This window comes from Galeopterus variegatus, unplaced genomic scaffold, assembly GCF_000696425.1.
Source record: "Galeopterus variegatus unplaced genomic scaffold, G_variegatus-3.0.2 Scaffold27856, whole genome shotgun sequence".
In the NCBI taxonomy this organism is placed as follows: domain Eukaryota; kingdom Metazoa; phylum Chordata; class Mammalia; order Dermoptera; family Cynocephalidae; genus Galeopterus; species Galeopterus variegatus.
In genome coordinates, this window is record NW_007753967.1 from 1 (window position 1) to 8,255 (window position 8,255).

The 8,255-nt window shown below is 50.7% G+C and overlaps 1 pseudogene; it reads left to right on the forward strand.

Annotated features, from left to right (window-relative positions):
* Nucleotides 1–3,843: 3,843 nt before the first annotated feature.
* On the forward strand, nucleotides 3,844–4,680 carry LOC103583763 (annotated as a pseudogene).
* Nucleotides 4,681–8,255: the final 3,575 nt, after the last annotated feature.

The window sequence follows — 8,255 nt, forward strand, 5'->3', positions numbered from 1 at the left end:
AAAAAAAAAAAAAAAGAAAGAAAAGAAAAGTATGATTGAAAGATAATACAAATCTTTCCATTAACTTTCTGAAGTACCCTTATAAAGAGTAACAGTGAATGCACACCCAGGTAACCTTCAACCAGCTTAAGCAAAGGAGACTTCAGGGCATATGAAACCCCAGCATGCTTCTGCTGGTGATAGTTACAAATTGTTCAAAGCTGGGGGTGGGGAGAGGGGGGGTACAGGAGGGCACAGGGGGGCTTATGGAGAGGTGCATGCCAGGAAGGGTGGGGTCTTCCATCACTAGAGGTGGGAGACAGCAATGAATTCCAGAGCTATTCAGATGGTGAAATTAACACTATATGTACCAGTCTAGGGAGCAGAGAGGAAAATGAGGCTTGGGGGCTGGATGGATGAAGATGGTGCCCATTAAAGCTCCAGCCAGGTCTCAGGTCAGGGTGGGGTGGTTGCGGGGGCAGGCACAGCCTCTGTGCTGCAGCAGAGCATTCCAGATCCATTCCAGACCAGGGCGGGTGCTGCTCTGGAGTTCCAGGAGGCCCTTGAAATGGCAAAGGGGCTGAAAGTGCCTCCCAAGGGCTTTATGTGCGTTCTGGAGTGGCCAGGAACGTCTGTTTCACTCTCTTGTTTCTCCTCTGACTCAAGCCTCAGGCTGGGACAGGGTGGGACAGAGAAGGGTCACATTTCGTACCATGAACATACAGGGTGTTAGGACTCCAGGGGAGGGCTGGCTGATTAGCTCAGTTGGTTAGAGTGCGGTGTTGATAACACTAAGGTCAAGGGTTCTGATACTGATACTGAGATCCCCTTACCCACCAGCCACCAAAATAAAAAAGGAATCTGGAGGGGGGGGGAGTTGTTTAAGAGGCCTAGGGTCATTGCATGACCCACACAGAGTTCCCCTTGCCCACAGCAATCAAACTTCCTTATCCCTGATATACATCTCCCTGCTGGTTAGCTAGGCTGCACAGTTTTCCAGGGTCCCTCTGAAAGTTTTGGTCTGCGAGGAGCTCGAATTCACCTTTCGTTCCTTCCATTTAGTGAACAAATATTTACCGAGCACCTACTGTGTGCCAGGCTATGGGAGATTTGAGTGGGGGAGGTGGCCACAGCAGCCTCATAGTGACATTTGAGTAAAGACTCAAAAGAGGTAGCCATGTGGGCTTCTGGAGGAAGAGAATTCCAGGCAGAGAGAATAGCAGGTGCAAAGGCCCTGAGGCAGGACTGTGCCTGGCGGAGCAGAATGAGGAAGGGAAAGAGGAGAGATGATGTACCAGGTGACAGGAGCAGATCGTGCAGGGCTGTGAGGGCTACTGTAAGGTTTTTGGTTTTTTCCACAGCTGGCTGGTACAGGGATCCGAACCTGTGACCTTGGTGTTATAAGGCTGTGCTCTAACCAACTGAGCTAACCAGCCAGCCCAGGTTTATGGTTTTTACAAGGTGGGAGCCATGGGAAGGTTTGAACGGAGGAGGGACAATGACTTTGCCCTCAAACTGACCCTTCCTGCATCTCTCAGCCTGGTAACAGCTCCACCCAGGCTGAAGCCCTGTCTCTCTCACCTTTTAAATCTCACCTCCACCTGGCTCCTCTCTCACCTGCCAAATCCATCACTCTCTCACATCCGCATTTTCTTTTTTTGTTTGTTTTCTGGGGGGCTGACTGGTAGGGGGATCTGAACCCTTGACCTTGGTGTTACAAAGCTGCATTCTAACCAACTGAGCTAACTGGCCAGCTCCCCATTTTCTTGAAAATAGAGCACATAATGGATGAACACAAATGTACAATGCCAGTAGCATGCCCATATGGCAAAAACTGCTGGTTAGAAAAAGAAAGAAAACAGCTTCTATCTACAAAAGTAGCCACCAACGACCAAAAAAGAATAACCTTAAGGAACAGGGTGTGGTTTGATGGAAGAAATCTACAACACTTTATTAAGAGGTTAAAGTCTTGGATTAATTGACAGGTGTGGGGACTGGCCTGTTGGCTCAGTTGGTCTGAGTGCGACCTTGTAACACCAGGGTCAATGGTTCAGATCTCCATACCAGCCAGCTGCCCAAAAAGAAAAAAAAAATTAACAGGTATATCATGTTTATGATTGCAATGACTGAATCTTATTTTTTATTTTATTTATTTATTTATTTATTTATTTTTAAAGATGACAGGTAAGGGGATCTTAACCCTTGACTTGGTGGTGTCAGCACCACGCTCTCCCATGAGAGCTAACTGGCCATCCCTATATAGGGATCTGAACCTTTGGCCTTGGTGTTATCAGCACCACACTCTCCCGAGTGAGCCACAGGCCGGCCCTCTGCAGTCCTGAATTTGAACTGGAAATATCTGAATGAACTTGTAAAGCATTATATACGTAATTTCCCATCTCCCCTTAGCTCTGTACACTGGAAAGACCTAGACACAATGACTAACCCAGTAGCAAATGAACATTCCTAGCAGTAAGAATGTATCCTTACAAGGCTGGCTGGTTAGCTCACTTGGTTACAACGCGGTGCTGATAACACAAAGGTCAAAGGTTCGGATCCCCATACCCACCAGTCCCCCCCCCCAAAAAAAAAGCCTAGCAATATAATTTCTTGGATTTTTCTGGCTGATGCCAGGTGTAGGACAAGAAATGTCTAAGATGAGCCTGGAACATGTGGTCGTACCAGAGAGCAAAAAAATTCTCCAAGGCCACTAGAGTTGCTTTCATAGGCACCAAACTGAAGAGGCTCCCACTGGCCAAAGGGCCCATCAGAGAAGGTAACTCTGATGAGTGAAAGCATGATGAGTTTAAATCCACAAGCTCATAATAGTTTTTAAAAAGCTTGGGGCTCTGGGCCGGCCCTAGGAGCACTCGGGAAAGTGCGGTGCTGGGAGCGCAGAGACGCTCCCGCCACGGGTTCGGATCCTATATAGGAATGGCCGGTGCGTTCACTGGCTGAGCGCGATGTGGGCGACACTAAGCCAAGGGTTGCGATCCCCTTACCGGTCACGAAAATGATATCAGCACCACACTCTCCCGAGTGAGCCACGGGCTGGCCCCTTAACTTTTTTTTTAATTGTGGTAAAATATACATAACATAAGGTTTGCCATTTTAAGCATTTTTTTTTTTTTAAAGATGACCAGTAAGGGGATCTCAACCCTTGGCTTGATGTTGTCAGCACCACGCTCAGCCAGTGAGCAAACCGGCCATCCCTATATAGGATCCGAACCCGTGGCCTTGGTGTTATCAGCACCACACTCTCCCGAGTGAGCCATGGGCCGGCCCGCATTTTAAGCATTTTTAAAAGCATTTTGAAACATACAATTGCATGGAATTAATTACATTCACAACATTATGTGACCACCACCTCTATTTCTAAAACTTTTCTGTCATCCTAAACATAAGCCCTGTACCCATAAAGCAATAAATTCTTTTTTTTTCTTTTTAAGGGACAGCTATGATTGGAAAACAGCCTACGAAGGGGCTTCTGGGGTAGCTGGTGAATTGCTATTTGTTGACCCGAGTGGGGGCTATAATGATGTGCTCCTAAGAGCTGGTTTTCTCAAACTTAGCCTTACTGACATTCAGGCTGGATAATTTTTTTTTTTTTTTTTTTTCCTGGTAGCTGGTCGGTATGGGGATCTGAACCCTTGACCTTGGTGTTATAACACTGCACTTTTACCAACTGAGCTAACCAGCCAGCCCCAGGTCAGATAGTTCTTGGTTGTGGGGGCTGTCCTCTGCATTGTAGGACATTTAGCTGCATCTCTGGTTTCTACCCACTAGATGCCAATAATAGCCGCCCTACCCTCTGGTCATGACAATAAAAAATGTCTCAGAGCTACTTCTCCGAGAGAACACCAAATGGCAGACGATGCTGGTGCAGCGGGAGGGCCAGGAGGCCCCAAGGGTCCTAGGATGAGGGGCCACGGTGGCTTTCAGTGAGGCTTCAACAGCGGTCTCTGGGGCTGGGGTCGCAGCACAGTCAGGCCAGTGGAGGCAAGGCTGAAGACAAGGAGTAGGTCCTGTCACCAAGCTGGGCCACTTGGTCAAGGACATGAAGATCAGGTCCCTGGAGGAGATCTCTCTCTTTTCCCTGCCCATCAAGGAGTCTGAGATCATTGACTTTTTCCTGGGGGCATCCCTCAAGGATGAAGTTTTGAAGATTATGCAAAAGTAGACCCGTGCTGGCCACGGACCAGGTTCAAGGCATTTGTCACCATTGGGGACTACGATGGCCACGTCAGTCTGGGTTAAGTGCTCCACCGCCATCTGAGGGGCCATCACCCTGGCCAAGCTCTCCATTGTCCCAGTGTGGAGAGGCTACTGTGGGAAAAGATTGGCAAGCCCCACACTGTCCCTTGCAAGGTGACAGGCCGCTGCAGCTCTGTGCTGGTGCACCTCATCCCTGCCCCCAGAGACACTGGTATTGGCTTGGCCCCTGTGCCCAAGAAGCTGCTGATAATGGCTGGTATTGACAACTGCTGCACCTCAGCCGGGGCTGCACAGCCACCCTGGGCAACTTTCACCAAGGCCACCTTTGATGCCATCTCCAAGATATACAGCTATCTGACTCCTGATCTCTGGAAGGAGACTGTGTTCGCCAAGTCTCCCTATCAGGAATTCACTGACCATTTTGTTAAGACTCACACCAGAGTCTCTGTGCAGAGGACCCAGGCTCCAGCCATGGCTAGGACATAGGGTTTTAATTTAATTTAATTTAATTTTTTAAAAAGATGACCAGTAAGGGGATCTTAACCCTTGACCTGGTGTTGTCAGCACCATGCTCTCCCAAGTGACCCACCGAGCCATCCCTATATAGGGATCCGAACCTGTGGCCTTAGTGTTATCAGCACCACACACTCCCAAATGAGCCATGGGCCGGCCCTCAATATAGGGTTTTTACACAAAGAAAAATAAAGTGAATTAATTAAGCCTGTTAAAAAAAAATGTCTCCAGATATTACCAAATATCCCCAAGAGGCAAAATTACCCCTGGTTGAGAACTCCCCTTGTAGTAACTGCTTAAACTATACATTTGTTTTATGTGGTTTCTCGGATCTGGCTCTCTGTGTGTGTGAACTTCGTTTTACAATAAAAACATTTTTAAAATTCCAATGGAGTTTTCATGGGGAAACTTGATAGAATTCTCCAGTTTATCTGGAAGATCAGATAAAAATAGGCCAGAAATTTTGTAAAAAGAGGGAGTATCAGATATTAAAATACACTTTAATATATTATTGTAGCTTTACTCCAGTAGTTAAAACAGAATGGGACTGAGACAAACAATCGATAAATTGCAGGAATTCAACAACCTGCCTCTGGATGGGCCCCATTTTTTCAGATAAAGTCTGAATTGCTTCAAACCCGCTCGTCTGCCTGTATGTCCAGCTCACCTTCCATCAACACACTGACCTAGCCTAAGGTCCCCATTTGTGGACCTTCATATGTCTTTTTCTTTGCACGTGCAGTTTCTGCTTCCTGGAGCACCTTTCCTTAAAGTGTCACCCAGAAGGCTGCCTTCGCTAACCCTCTCCCCACCTTCCGTGTCCTCCCTCCCAAGCCAGGTCAGGGACTTCCCCCTCTTTTTTCCTCCCACAGACTCCCATCTCTGTCACCCCTTAACATAATCCTTAGCTTAACATAACCTCAGCTTAAAAGTCTGTCTCCACCTCTCAGCTTTGAGGCCCAAGATGGCAGGGATTGTGTCCCCTCAGGGACCTGCACTGTGCCTGGCACACAGTAGGTACTCAATAAATGCTAATTTAATAGGAGGGAAACAATCTGTATAGTCACTTTAGATCATAATATGCTCCAAATGGGTTAAAGACTTAGATGTAATTTTAAATAATTATTTCAACAAATATTTGTGGGGTTTTTTCTTTTGTTTTGGCTGGTAAGGGGATTCAAACCCTTGACCTTGGTGTTATCAGCTCTGACCTCTGACCAAGTAAGCTAACTGGCCAGCCTGATCAAACACTTATTAGGCACCTAATGTGTGCCAGGGGCACTAGATAAAGCAGTGACCAAAACACATCGATTCCTCGTTCTTATGGTGTTGACACTTTAATGGGGGAAACAGATGGCCAACAAATAAATAAATAACAGAGAGTTTGTTTTTCAGATAGCGGAAGTAGCTACTGGGTTAATAAAGCAGAGTAATTGGATAGTGACTGGGGAAAGGCCACGTTAGGCACTTAGGAGGCGGGAACACACAGTTGAGCCCCGAAAAGTAGGGGAAGGTGGCCACGTGAACTGTGCAGTGAAGAATCACTCAGGTGAAGCAGCAGGTGCAAAGGCCCTGCGATGGGAAAGATCTGGGGTCCTGATACCCCCACCCCCAAGACACTAGGAAATAAGCTCCAGGCACACAAATCCTGACGGGTTACTCTTCTGCCGCCAGTGCCCTGTGGACCAAAGTCAAGCTCCTTAGCCCAGCACTGGGCAGCACTTGAGCGCTGCTGGGGCAGAAATGCCCCCGGGTCCGCCCTCGCGGACAGTCGCTCTAGGCCCCGCCCCCGGCCCCGCTCCACACCACAGGCCCCGCCCACACAGCTCACCCCGCCTCACCATTGGACAGTTCGGAGAGCGTCGGGCGCTGGTTGGCTGGTGTGGCCGTCAGTTAGGGCTCAGGCCTTGATAACCCGTCTCTGAGCTCCGAGGGGGCGGGCTCGGGTGCCGTGGCGCGAGGGCTGCGGGTTCAGGTAAACGCCGGCTTGGCGGGGACACTGATGGGGGTCCTGGGAGGGAGGGGGCTGATCAGGGGAGGCACCGGGACGGGGCGCTGCGCTTCCAGCCCGTCTGCGGGCTCGGCGCGCTGCGACGGCGGGCGCCGTGTCCTCGGGCTGGGACCCCTCCCACACGGGGAGCCCCGGGGGGAAGCGAGCGGAGCGGGCAGGGGGCGGGGGGCTCTGGATCCGTGAGATCGTCCTCTTTGCCGCCTGCAGGAGCCACTTGGGGGCCTTGTTCACCCCCTGGCGCCCCAACCTGCTCTGGGATACGTTCTCAGAGTTGGTCCCGGACGGCTTGGGGACCCGGGTCCAGCCCCCTCGCGCTGGGCTGGGGGTGGGTGTGTGTGTGGGGGGTGATACGGAAACAGTGTTGCGGGGAGGGACGTTCGGCCCCCGGACCCTCAGACAATAGGCAGCGGATGGGACCGCCCGGTGGCGTTTCCTGTAGGAAACTGCTCTGTCTCTGCGAGGCCGACCTGGTTGGGGGGTGGGGAGTGGGGGTTGAGCTGAGAACCCCCTCCTGCCCTCATCAGCCTCTCCCCACCCCCATCCCCAACCTCCAGGGTCTGAGAGTCCCACCGCAGCATGAGGGAGTGACACCAACCAGGGCCTCAAAGCTGGGAAGGCGCCCCCTCCCCGGGACCGGAATCCGCACTGCTCTCCGCGTCCCCATCCCTCAGGTTTCATGATCACAGTTCTGCGTCCCGAAATAGTCCCTGGGGCGGGAATGGGGGCGTATGGTGTCGTCTGTGACGGCCTAATGAGGGGGTCTCAGGCGAACGATCCGGATCTAGACGTGACAGCCAGGGCCGGGAGCGGCGGAGGGGGAGGGCAGCTACACGCCCCCACTCCAGTGAGGCTGCAATCCCTGGGGCGGCCAAGGTGTGAGCCCACCCCTCCACGCTCCCCCACCCCCAGTCTGGGACTGACATAGGTGCAGGCTGCGAGGACCAAAGCCTCTCCGGCTCCCCGCTCCTCCTGGGGAGGGAAAGGAGCTCTATCTAGAAGGCGGTCGAGTGTGGTGGCCAATACAGGGACTCTGGCCAGGCTGCCTGGGTTCAAATCCTGCCTCTGTCCATGTGTGACCTTGGGCAAGTCATTTAATCTCTGCGTCTAGGGCCGGCCCGTGGCTCACTTGGGAGACTGTGGTGCTGATGACACCAAGGCTACAGGTTCGGATCCCTATATAGGGATGGCCGGTTAGCTCACTTGGGAGAGTGTGGTGCTGACAACACCAAGTCAAGGGTTAAGATCCCCTTACTGGTCATCTTTAAAAAAAAAAAAAAAAAAAATCTCTCTGCGTCTCAGTTTCTCCATCTGTACAGTGGGGGTAGGAATATGATACTAGGAAAACCAACCTTAGAGGGTTTAGCTAGGATTAAAAAGAAAAAGAAGATAATACCCCTGAATTAGTTAAAATGGGGGCTGGCTCATAGTAAATGCCAAAAGTATTATTTACCACTCTAGGGGCACGCATCCATTTCTTTTTTACTTTTTGATGTCTGGATGGTATGGGGAATTGAATCCTTAGACCCTCGTGTTATCA